The sequence below is a fragment of the Xiphophorus couchianus genome, chromosome 7, assembly GCF_001444195.1.
Source record: "Xiphophorus couchianus chromosome 7, X_couchianus-1.0, whole genome shotgun sequence".
In the NCBI taxonomy this organism is placed as follows: domain Eukaryota; kingdom Metazoa; phylum Chordata; class Actinopteri; order Cyprinodontiformes; family Poeciliidae; genus Xiphophorus; species Xiphophorus couchianus.
In genome coordinates this window covers 28,377,634-28,390,666 of record NC_040234.1, presented here as the reverse complement: position 1 = coordinate 28,390,666, position 13,033 = coordinate 28,377,634, and the positions used below count along the sequence as shown (strand labels likewise).

The window sequence follows — 13,033 nt, the reverse complement described above, 5'->3', positions numbered from 1 at the left end:
TGAGGGGTAACAGGAAGCTGGCCTGTCGAAGTTTACAAACAGCTTTAGCAGCCGGCTGTGCAGGAAGTTAAGCAGCGAGACAAACACTCAGGCAATCCTGAGGCCAGCAAAGAGGAAGACGCTTGGCCTGTGGAGCCTGGGAACAGAACCGGGAAGGTGGGAATGAACGGAGGACTGACGAGACGAGGAAAAAACAAGGCATAAAATGAGCTCACTGCTGGCCGCCTGGTCCCACTTTAAAATCCAGACATCGTGATTCCTCCTAGTTTCCACTGTCCTAAACTTGCGCACAGACTCACACTTCTATTTGGAGACGAGGACAGACATCATCTTTATTCCGCTGGCTTCTTAGAAACACTCCCCCGGCACACACTTCATCGTGTTTTTGTCCCTCTTTAGTCATTCTCTGCTCATCCTCCAGACCAAATCGTATACATTTAAAAAGACCCTCCTTCATCCTTAACTGATCCTCCCTTTCTCCTAACTGTGTCCCACCACCACCTCCTCTGTATCCTTCAGCCCCCCCCCCCCTACCACTGCCTCGGCTTTGCTTCGATCTCTCTGTTCTCTGTTTGCCACGGTGCAGATGGCTGGAGCAGCTGAGCAGGGCCAGAGGGGGAAAGAGCGAAAACGAAGAGGGGAAGAAAAAAAAAATGGGTCCATGTATTCCAAAACCCACATAGCTAGAGCATCAGGCTGCAACCAAAACACTGACTGGTAGCTGCTAAGAGTGACTCATGCTAACAAACTTCCAACTTTGGAGTTAGAAGAAGTTGTGTGCTGACTTTTCCTCTTGTTTCAAAGAGTTCTAAAACGTACATGGAAAATAGTGCTGGGATTTGATCAAAAGATGTATTCTTCAGATTAACTAAATATAAAATTCAACGTTTTCAAAAAGTGTTCTAGAAAATCTTTTACTGTCTCAAACCAAACATCTCATGTTTTCCAGTTTTTTCATATTCAGGAAGGTTTAAAAGAAGTCACTTTGTTTCAAACATAATTTAGAAATATTATCTGTAAACTGGTTGTGCCTCAGTGGAAGGATAATTAATGGTTGTAATGAGTAGGACACATACTGCCTTGGTTTTATCCAAATGACCATCACTGGCTTTTTATTTTTGTGGTTTAATTTTTTTTAAAGAATGTTTTTGGCACTGGTGTGGCCTTTATTTGACAGTACTCTGACAGAAAGTGGACAAAGAGGGGAAAGACATATAGTAAAGGAACCAAGAACAGAATTCAAACTAGAGGTTTGTGATAATCCAACAAGTAAATACAGGACAAATATTTCCGATGCTGATATCGACACTGATACCAATACTTTTCTATTGTTTGTTACATCAAGTGTCTGAACGTTAGGAGGTTTTATGGTTTTGTTCCTCTGAAATATTTTTGCTATAATCCAGAAAAGAATTATGACAAAGTTGATGAAAAACATAACATGATGAACAGAAAAAGTAGAACAAAAATATGCATATTTTTTCCTAAATAAGCAAAAATATATATAAATTGAGAGCAAATCAAAACACAATTTTTAAATAGAGTTGAGAAACTGCAACACAAAAATTAAATAAATTTCAAGAGGGAATATGAAACTAAACGCATCAATCTGAAACTGATACCGACTTGATAGCAATATCTATATTTGTTACATTGTTGACCGCAGTAGAAGACCATGTAGCGCACTTTTTCTGCTTTGAACTAAGCAACCTTTCGCAGCTGAGACTTTTACGTCAAAATAGGTAATGTGATTATCTGCATTATGTGATAGCAACGTTAAACTTTTCTGGTTAATCACGTGTTAATGCATTAACGTTAACAAACCTAGTATAAAAAATACATAAGTTTTAGTTAGTACAATGATTTCTGCCGTTAATATTAACACTTCACTGTTTTACTCTGACTCCATTATAGCCATCAACGCAATGACCTAACTCAACCAGGAAATAAAACCATGTCCGAGCCCAATTCCCTCCTCTCTCTTTAAAACTGCTCGGCTCCCGATCTTCCCACAGCAGGAGAAAGCATGTGGCCTCACTATTCATTTCTCTACTCCTCTGCAAAGTCCCAAACACTCACTGTGTGTGTATGTGTGTGTAATAAATTCATATATCCATGGCCAGAAGAACATTTCTGGTTCCATTGCAAGTCTCCAGACAGCTGTGAGATTGCACTTCTCCTCGGCTCCACGTCATCAGGATAATCAGTCAGAAATGGGCAGTAAAACCAGGCAAGAATGCACATCTCTGCTCTTTTTTTCTCCTCCATAAAAAATGAAGGCAGAACATTCAATATTAACACACTTCAAAGAGTCGGTGAAATGGAAGAACTACTGTTTAGGCTCCTGCCAAAGTAAATTTCCCAAAGTTCAGCGTTGGGGTGATGTCTACTGAGCTGACGTGTTATGATTCTCAAACTCCATTAAATTGTGGTTTGATATCTTTCAGCTCTAAGATTAGATTTTAGGTTCAACCATTGCTCTAATTATGGTATTTTCCTAATTCAGGCAGAAGTCCAAGCTGAAATAATTTCAGCATTTTATCCCTAATTAGAACCATCAGCAGTAGGGGTGCACCAATTGAAGTTTACTGGCCGATTATCGATCTTGAAAAAGCCTAACCCATCATTTAATATTTTGGCCAATACCAATTTTTTTTTGTCTGAAATGTCTAACTATAGCAAGAAAGCAGCAGTGGGCTGACTATTAACTGCAAATGTGCAGACATGACGATGTTTTCAAGCAATTTCATCCAAAAGTTCACTTTATGTTTGCCACCAACAATACTAAACATTTCAGTAAAAATGCCCAAACTGTGGGTGCGGTGGTGGCGCAGGGGCAAAGCATGACCCACGAATTGAGGCTTTAGTCCTCATGGCGGTGGTCGCAGGTTTGATTCCCGGCCTGGTGACATTTGCCGCATGTCTTCCCCCTCTCTCATTACCCTGTTTCCTGTCAAACTACTTTCAAATAAAGGCCACTAGAGCCAACAAAACCTTTAATAAAAAAATGTCCAAACTGTAGTTCCTTTCTATTCATTTGTTGTGGGGAGGATTTTGGAGGGAACTTCCATCTTTCTGACCTGTCTTTCACACCAAAAGAGGAACCAGAGTGTGGGGCACGGCTTTTGTTTCCTCTCAGCAGCCTCACTGAATCAGCCACGAATTAAATGTTTTCTGGTTCACCAAAACTTCAACTGTCAGTGCTGCACTTGGTTCTAAAGGAAGACAATGGGATTGGAGTATTTCATTTTTATTATTATGCAAATATTTGTTTAAACATTTAACAGTTTGGTATTATACAAAAAAAATATTGAAAAACCTGACTTGGTATGGAAAAACCCTTTATAGCCCAGGAGATAAAACACAAGCTGGCACTGTCAAACCATTAGGGACAGAGTGCAGTCAACGACCCAAGACATAATGTGTTATGATTCGAAACAGATGGTTTTTTCAGCCACATTAAGTTTCATTTAATAATGTTTACATTCAGTAATGTTGTTAAGCGTTTAAGACATTAATAGTCTTGATGAAAACATAAGCAGACAGAGTTACTACCAAGACCAGTGGGTTTTAAAAACATTATTTCAGGTCAGCTAACAGGTAAAGAGTTGCTCACAAAAGTCATAATTTTTATTTTGGATTCTCTGTAGCTTTTAAGAACAGTTACAGTGATAGACTGGAAAGTAAGTCAGCCCAGACTCAGAATGAAGTGGTTCTGCAGAGAGCGGTACAGGCAGCCAGCTCTGTTAATGCTCAGTGACAGCAAGTCAGAATCCATCAGTCAGAGTTTGGAAAAGACTGTAAATGACAAAGCAAAGTATGCTCAGTACTGTACAGAGAGTGACTGGCAAGACTGGATTGATTTGCATGCATTATGAGAATACTGCAACCACCTAACCATTAGCATCTCTTAGCATCCCCTTCAATGCTTTCTATAGGCACTTAACAAAAGGGCTGGTTCACAATTTTTAATTTACTGTTTGTTTTTTCGATCACTTCTACTTGAAAATCTAAAACATTTGCACTGATCAAAGTTGAAATGGACAGTCATGACACTAAACAAATAATGTTATTAGGAAAATTTAAGGTTAATATAAAGTTTATTCAATTTGAGCGGGAAAAAAACAGTGCAGTGTTTTTGCAGGTTTTACCATCTCAAATTTAAGACTTTTTATGATCATTATGAATGACATTTAAGATCTGTATCACAACAGAGGTTTACAGGAAAAAAATAGCATATTTTACAATGCTGTCTACAACCTTAACCCCCATGGTGCCAAGCTTTTTGCACAGGATGCCAAACAATTTTGCACATTATACATGTAACATTGTGCGTTATGTGCAGGTAACAATTGTGAGTCTTTGGTTAAATCGAACATCGTCCAGTTATCTGGTGATAAAGTTGTACTTACTCACAACTAATGCAAAATAGCTAGCTAGGAAGGTTATATTAGTGGCTAGTTAGCCTCAAGTCAAAGAACACAATGAAGATGCCTGCATGCATAGCAAATGTCTGCTTGGCAGAAAAGCCCCATGAGAGAAACCTATATATAAAATATACGAAATTGAGTAGTCCTGCCACAAGGTATTTAAGGCTAAATTACTTTTTTAAATGAATTCAAGACACTTTAAAGCCTTAGATTTAGGTACATGAATTTTTTAAGGGTGTGCAGACATCCTTAATAATTATGTAGTTTTCATTTCAGTATCCTGGTTTTTGTTAAGTTAGCCAAACATAATTCAACTTGCATCCTTTCATTTAAGTCATGTGCCCCACAGAATCCAAGCCTCGTCCTACTCCAAATTCTCTGCAAGCCTCAATGGTGAGCTAACCAGTAACCGAGAGCAAACAAAACCCACGCAAATACTGAGCTATGCAAACAATAAAGCTGTTGTTAGGGCACAGAATCAGGAAAGATGCAAAAGATCAAGGACTCCATCTTTTCTATTTTTCAGCATATGGCCATGTGCCAATCTTTTCATCCCTGGGCCAGTGATGGTCTACATGTCCTCAGTCATCACTGCTACATCACAACTGTTGTGTTATGCTTTCACTGCCTCGGGCACTACATGCTAATGATTGGCACGCCAACTCGGCAAGGTGACATCATCCTCTAAGGCATCATCCACTCCTAATACCCCAACTGGGATATAAACAAAGTGTACTTATGCTCCCACTTAGGCAGCCGCAATACATTGTTAAGGTCAGTACTGTCAGTAACTGGGAGGCATCCAGGTCTTCTGAGAGACCTCAGCCTTTCTGAGTCTAGACACACAAAGGATGCAGTTCCTGAATAATCAGATCATCAGCATATTTAAATAGCAAACCAGCACTTTGACCCACTTTCTGTATTGTATAAATACAGAAAGTGTATTTATGTTTGTATAAAAACATAAGTACTGTGTGCTTATGTTAAATACCGCCGATGGTTAGCATGAGTGAAGTGCTGAAAGGCCAATGTGAATGTAGATTTTCTACTGGTCTGATGCAAATTGAGTTAAAACTTAATTTAATATCAAATCTGTTTAATGGCTTCACATCTAACTAGATGAGTCATTGGGTGAAAATAAAGAAAAATCTCTGCATCCCAGGAGAGAGTCTTCAAAGTCAACCAACTGACCATGAGGATGTATGAACCGCTGTTGGCGGGGGGGAGAAGAGAATTCTGCTTTCAAACACAACTGTGTGCACACAGACACAGATGCATTCAGTGAGCCTGCTTCTGTCCCCGGGGTCTGCTCTAAATAAGGGAGTGATTGTGGGGGAAGGAAGCAGTGCTGATGGTGTTGGGGGTGGGGCCATAAGAGACTCTAGAAAAGACGCAAAAGAAAGAGAAAGTGAGCTTGTATGCATGATGCAAATCCACAGAAGACAGAATTATTAAAAACTGCAGAAGTTTATTGAAAACCAGAAACGTAGCTTGATGTTTGTAAGTAGAAGCCGTTTGTTACCAAGGTGTCGTTGACAAGCATGGAGTGACCTTTGACCTTGTAATTGACAAGATTTTTGTCTCCACGAGGAGCAAACAAAAGGCACTTAGCTGACCTGTTTGCTTTTGGACACTCCTTGCTCACTATACTTAAGATGGTGCAATGCATCATTTGTGGAATAAAATCTATTGGAAATCTGATCAAATGAGAAAACTGTATATAGTTTTTAAAAGCATAAACCAACAGAAGTGTGCCAAAAAAAAATCTGCTGTCTTTCAAAACATTTTGTAATTAGACTAGCCAACAGCAATTAGCAAACACCTAGTGGAACTGCGCATCATCTGGGGTTAGAGGAACCATGTTGTGATGACTTCCAAAAAGGAAGAGTGTTGGAAAGAGCAGGACTTTCTTAAAGAGACAGAGGCCCAATTTCAAGGCGTTAAATCACAAAGTGAAATTTTATATTTGATACTTACAGCATTTTTCTAACAACTGAAGGTAACAGTTACTTAGTTGTGCTATGAATAGCACTATATGTCTGGGAAATACATATCATTGCCCCTTTAATGTCTCTTAGACTGATGGCGTCTCGGTGGGCACAAATTTGTCTGTTCAACCAATACAACTCTGCCGTTCTGCTTAAATTATTTACTACTGTCTTGCTTACAAAACCATCTGACATCAGTAAGTGGGCTAAAAACAAAGTGTTTTGGAGCTGATGCCATTTTTCCTGCTTACTGTGACCAGAAATGACCAAAGAAGGTGGAATGTACCCAAGCATGAGTACTCCTCCTCGCTGCATTCGACAAAGAGGAGAATGTCACATTTAAGATGTCACTTGCTCGAATAGAGCCTCAGATTGTCTATTCAGCCTACTCCATATTACAACAGTTGTCTCAGTCACTTCTGCAGCCCATTCAGGGCTAGTTGGACTCATTGCTTCCATTTATTCAGATGCTTTGAAATGGATATTTTCGCTGAAACAATGCAAACAGTCATCGCTTTGACCGAAGCTTCTGCGTTTTAATCAGAAACAAGAAAAGCTCTAAAAAACAAGCAGATTATTTGACTATACCATGAGCCTCACATTAGTTTCATGATTCCTTAACACAAGTGAAATGATATCATTTGCAATTAAGGGTGGATTCACACCAGCCCTGTTTAATCAAACTTTATTTTGTTTTTCCAGAATATCTGGTTCGTTTGGGGAATAGGCAATCAAACTCTGTTGCGAAACAAAATAGCAAACCCAGGTCTTGGTTCAGTTGAAGTGAACTCTGGTGCGGTCCGAATGGATGTGGATGCAAGTGGACCAGAGACTGCTCCAAAAGCAGGAAGTGGACTATAGCGCAAAACAAATGAGCTAGTCTAGTGCTAGCAGGAGAAATGACTTGTGTTTTTTTTTTTTGCCAAAGACAAACAAGAAATAATTCAACCATTAATATCTGACAATTTTGAAGAAGGAAGTTGTGCACGTCTTCTTCTGAGGTTTTGTGTCATTTCCTTGAGTAGTTCTTGCAGCCCCACCACAGGCAAGAAGGTGAACAGGTTTTTTAATAATTTGATTTTGTTTGACACAATGCAGCGTGAAATGGAACCGCAGCGGCTGAAAATCTAACAGATGCTGCAACTTTAGTTGCCAATCGAACCGAGTCTACCGGACTATCAGGTGTGAAAACACCCTTAAGAACTTAATGTGAGTCATCATGCTGTGTGGGGTTTGTAGAAAAAGTTTGAGTCGTGATCTTTTCTGCACCTCTATGCAAAGCATTTTAATAGAGAATGAACATGTTTACCTTGGACATTATATATAAGGCCACATTTAAGTTGAATTTATTTAGAAAGGTAACAAAATACATCTCAGTAAAAGAAGACTGAATACAAGGCGGTATTTAGAATCAGATACTTTGCTCATATTTCTAAGGAAACACAGTTAGAAAGATGGAGATGACAGTCAGCAACGCCCCACAGTTGAATATTTCATTTAGACTAAGCCCAAAGTTGGCACAACACCAGCAACAGACCCACAGCTGCAACAGTCACCGTTCTATTAACAGAATATGAAAACAAAAAAAAGTGGTCCTCAGATGTTTGAACAGTTCAACACATAAGTAAGCTTTCTTGTAATGAGTCACTGTTTTTAATTATTTAAAGTCTTTTAAAATTAACAGAACTTTGAACTGTTATCCCCCTACACATGTGCTCCAGTTTTAGTGTACATCATTGCCGCTGATTTCGCTTTAACAACCAACGGCACGACTTGCTGTTGATGGCAGCTGAACGCTGAGCTAGAGCCAGCTGGAGGTTGGGAGCTGCAGATGTCATTAACTCGACGGTAATCACAGTTCACACACTTCCAAAACATTCCCAGAGTTGAGGTCAGGATCCTGGCTCAGACTTCCTCCACAAAAAACAACCGGCAACCAAACCCCACTGTTCCCAGTGGCGCTCACTCACTGGACCGAGGCGGAGGCATGATTGAGAAAGTAAGCATGAAAGAGGAAGCAGCAAAGTGATAGAAAAATTTAAAAAATCTGCATTGTCAATTCAAACTTTCACTTCCAAAACTAACTGCCATTTTTCTGTACTTTTTATTTCAACACACCAACTGCCTTTGCAGTGGTGTGCATTTAGCATTCCCTACAAAGAAACTCACTCTTTTTAAGGCTTGAGAGGAGTTCTGTTGAAACCGGGTCAACAAGAGAAGAATCTTCAATCATCCTTTTACCTTCAAAGAATCGCAGACACACAGGGAATCCCAAAATCAGAAGTTTTTGTCAAATAAATCCATGTTGCATGTCATTTTGAATTGATAAGTACAGATTTTTTAGATAAATCAACTTCCATTTAGGGATGAGGTGGTTACCACTGCCAGGGTACAAAAATGGAGTGACAATTGTTTTTTTAGAAGTTTTAAACTATGACATGAAAAACCAATACAGACAGACCATTTACAACAGGGAGGGCCAAAGTAAGCAATGCTGGATGTCACCTGAACTCCTGACTGCTCCTGGTTCCATCAACCAAAGGTGTATGGAGTGAGAGTAAGGCAGAACAAAGAAGAAAATCCTCATCGTCCTCATCATCACTGGGCTGCTAGCATATGTCAGAGAAGATGCAGATTGTGCTGCATTTCCATTTAGCACATGTTTGCGCAAATTCTAATTCTGAAAATAAATTTGCTTAATGGAAACACAACAATCTCAAAAAGACAAAAGTTTTTGTTGGATGTTTTGCTTTTGTTGTTAGGATCAGGTGGTTTCTCGGCCATATGGAAATCGGTTTAATTCACAAAGCTGCAATGGAAACACAGTTTTGCATCATACTAGTCGTATGGTCAACGACCAGTACCTACCACTGCCAGAAAACACAAGATTTTTTATATAACTTAATGTGTAAACAAACTTATTCATGTGTGATTTTCTTACTTATCGGAAGAATCGCAACTGCGAAATTGTGTTTTTTCGACATTAGTGGAATATCGACAAAGTTTTGCGCACGTTTGTAAAGGAAACCCAGCTGGCAAAATAAATGACTAGAACATGTGGTCAGAAAAGCTGCCGTTAACCCTTTGGAGCCAAACACGAAGACATTACAACATCCTCAAGTGGTAACTTCAGAGATAATAGTTTCCTAAAACTGAATTGTTCACAATAATTGTAAATAAATATTAGTCTATCACCAAAGTCCAAACATCGCAGGAGTCATTCGTCTCGCCAAGGTTACCTGTCCCTCTCATTCTTATGAATGTCAAAACCAATGCACATGAACACTTAAACTCTGCGCTCCCATATTGTGGCCTGAACCCCCTCTTACCTCATGGGGATGTGCAGATTAACACACGACAGACCTCGTTAACCCTGGACAAAGAGAGATGCTAATCTTGTACAGTCGGCCTCGGCTGTCCTCTAACTGTGCAGTGACACACAGAGAGGGAGAGAGTGAGGAAGGGGAAGAAGAGAGAACAAGGGAGGTATATGTAGCCGCAACAGAGGACTCAGTATGCCCCAGAAAGGAGACAATACCAAGGGGAGGTCTCGCTCCATCATCCCTCCTATAACAATGGAGGATAGAGACAGAAAACGACTACAAAACGCAGCCCCGACGCAAGTGCTATAGTCTGGCTGAACTCCACCGCCTGCAGCGACGAGCAGCAGGGCAGTGCAAAGCTCAACTTTGTGGATATTGATCGCAGTGGAGAAAGTAGGCGGCCAGGCAGGCAGACCCACAGATGGCCAGGACACGGACAGCCACAGACAGAGGAAGTGCATTAGTAAGGCAGGTACCGCTGATGCTATTAGCTCTGTCCCTTGGGAGATAAAGGAGACAGTAATGACAAGGTTTTAGGTGGGGACAAAAGAAGGTTGAGTGGATAAAAACAGACAAGAAGGGATGGTATGGAAAAAACCCCAGCAAGATAAGAAGGAAGACTTAGGATCCAGCAGAGCGACCGAGGCTAATTTGTAACTTGAAGAGCTGCTGGATCATCTCCATAATAGGCTGTCTGCCCACAATCAAGCTCCTCTCTGGGGGTAAATGAGATCAGGCTGGGCCAGGACCAGCTGGTGGCTTGGATCAATGACACCAGACAGAGCAGATTCAGAGATGGAAGAGGTGGGCAGCAGTGAAGCATCTGGAAGGGATGGCGAAAACCCGCCCGGGTGGCTCCGGCGTTCCTACCAGATTGCGCAGGGCGGTATGGACACCCACTTGCGGGGTACAAGAAGAAGAACAACTGAGTCCATAAGAGGATTATGCTTCTGTTTGTAGTGGAACAAGACACGTTCCAGATGGGATCTGATCTTTCACAGGGTGTGAAACAGGTTGGGCGGTTGATCTGATCCATGCTTTGTGAACACAGCTGGTCAGAATGCAAAACAACCTCACCATGTCCAAACGCTACTAGGTTAGGCTAACAGCATCCTTAAGTGTGTACGCTGGTACTGAAGGAAGATGACTTCTAGTTAGTTATTTTCAGTATTGGTTAAGTGTGTAAAAATGAAATCAGGAAGCAAAATTGACAAGAGTAGAACTGAGTGATCAAACATGCAAACAATATCAACATCAACTATATCAATGTTGATAATTTCATTTAACTTCAATCCAGAATCTCATGGTATCGAAAAAGGAAAAGCTTTAATTGTTTTAAGCTTTACTTCTCACAGCCCAACTTAGCAAGGTTGGTGACATCAACTACTCACTCACTCTGGTAAGAACCTGTTGATTAACATGCGCAGCAGCATTTTCATGTTGCCCCCAACAATCACGGCCATACTTCACTCCTTGGAGGTCCGCACTCCACTCAGAGCAGAAGTTCGCCAGACACGTCCGCACAAAGGTCAGTTTTCACAACCGCATACTCTTTGGCTCAAAGACTCGCACAGAAAACTGTTTGGCATGAAACTGTGTTCACATCAAACTGTTTTGATGTGACTGAGTTATTAATGCTGAGAGTCAACACAACCAGTCGCAAGAATGAGTAGTGACTGTGCAGGACTAACAGGTGTAAGGTGGCTACTATGATGTAGAAGAAACGGGGCTAAGCACCCGGTTAGCTTGTCAAACTCGCAGACTCACAGATGGACTACAACTACACAAACTAGTAAATCAATATCAATATCACAATGTTACTTTGTTACTACTGTATAACATTTCTGATGTGTTTAAATACATATTTCAGGTGCCAAGTAATTTAGACTCTGAATGCTACTTTGAATTTCTCCACTCCTGGTGTCTATACTTGGGGATAAATAAAGATAAGAAACTACATTGTTCAGAAAACATGAAGAGAAACTTTGATTTGCTACTAGCAAAATCAAGGAACATTTTTACAACATCTCTGTTGTAAAAATAATAAACCTCAATTTTACAGTTAAAAATACATTACAATAACCTGCGTGTCATCTCTATTACAATAGTGTGAAGGGTTGACGTTGGCAGTAACAAACTAAGGATGAGTTCTATTTTATCTGGGAGCCAACAGTGACTCAATGGACTCAATAATCACAATCTCCAAGACTGCCCAGCAACAAAAGACTAAGCCCCACAAACGTATTGTGAAGAAAAAGGAAAAAAAAAGAAAAAAGAAATCCAGTCCAGAAGCCTAGCAACTGATCTGTGAACTGTGTTCATTATCTATGCTCCCACCAGGGGAATTTAGATTGTCCAAACACAGCAAATTACTGCAGCTGTTGCCAAACCCAATCTCCAAACTGCACCACCAGTTGCCAACTGCGTGCGTGGACAACTGCGATACTACCGACCGCGGCTACTATCAGAACCAAGACCATAGACAACAGCGGGGCTTATCTCCGCTTTATCGTCACTTTGCAAATGTAGTGTGGTGCCCAGAGCGGGTTTCCTCGAGGCGCCTATCGCCGGGACAACAGGGGGAAGTTCTGGGGAAAAAAAAGACTGTTTCTGTTGGTGTTTAGATAATCTCAAAACAAGAAACTATTGTGTGGTTTTAATGGATTAGAAGAGAGCTACAATAATTTGTAATGATGCCAAGGAGAGCAAGAGCCCTGGGTTAAGGCTGAAAAAAGCTTGATGACCAGAGGCACAAACTCCCCCCTGTCACAACGGAGTTCAGATCTGGGGGCGGGGGATTTTATTGTGAGTCACACTCCCACCAACACCAGCCCTTAGGCTAGAGGAATGACGACACATGTGTCTATTAACGCAGCCATCACCTCTCCTCTCAGAGCCGACGCTAGGGGTCAAGAGGGCAGCTTGAGGCTAAATTAACTATTAGCATTTAAAACGGCCCAAACATCAGATCACATAAATCCATTTTATAAGCAGACCACTTTACAGAACACTTAAAAGCAAGTTAAATACACAAGAGAGTAAAAATTAGCATTCTCAGATGACTGATGAGTCTAATCCAAATAGTCAGAGATTAATCACTTGACATAAAAAGTAACTGCTTCCAATCATGTTGAATACCTTATGTACTGACAACATAAAATGTCAGATCATAAAGCTCGAGCCCATGTCCAAGCATGATCAGTTTATTACTCTGGATTTCCTTTGACGAGCTAAGAGTTTTTAACCTTTTCCACTGATATTCAGTAAGAAAAGCAGAGACAGAACAGAACAG

The 13,033-nt window shown here is 40.6% G+C and overlaps 1 protein-coding gene across 5 annotated transcripts in view; it reads right to left on the bottom strand.

Moving 5' to 3' along the window:
* The window catches only part of prr36b (proline rich 36b), a 33,666-nt gene that overhangs the window by 17,568 nt on the left and 3,065 nt on the right, over positions 1-13,033 (bottom strand). The window contains exon 1 of one of the 5 annotated variants that reach the window (XM_028022612.1): positions 216-460. The exons of 3 other annotated variants lie outside the window; for them this stretch is intronic. The gene's annotated coding sequence lies outside the window, so the exon portion shown is untranslated. Of the gene's footprint in view, positions 1-215; positions 461-13,033 lie in introns of those variants that run through there. One more of the 5 variants, XM_028022615.1, reaches the window with a different exon arrangement.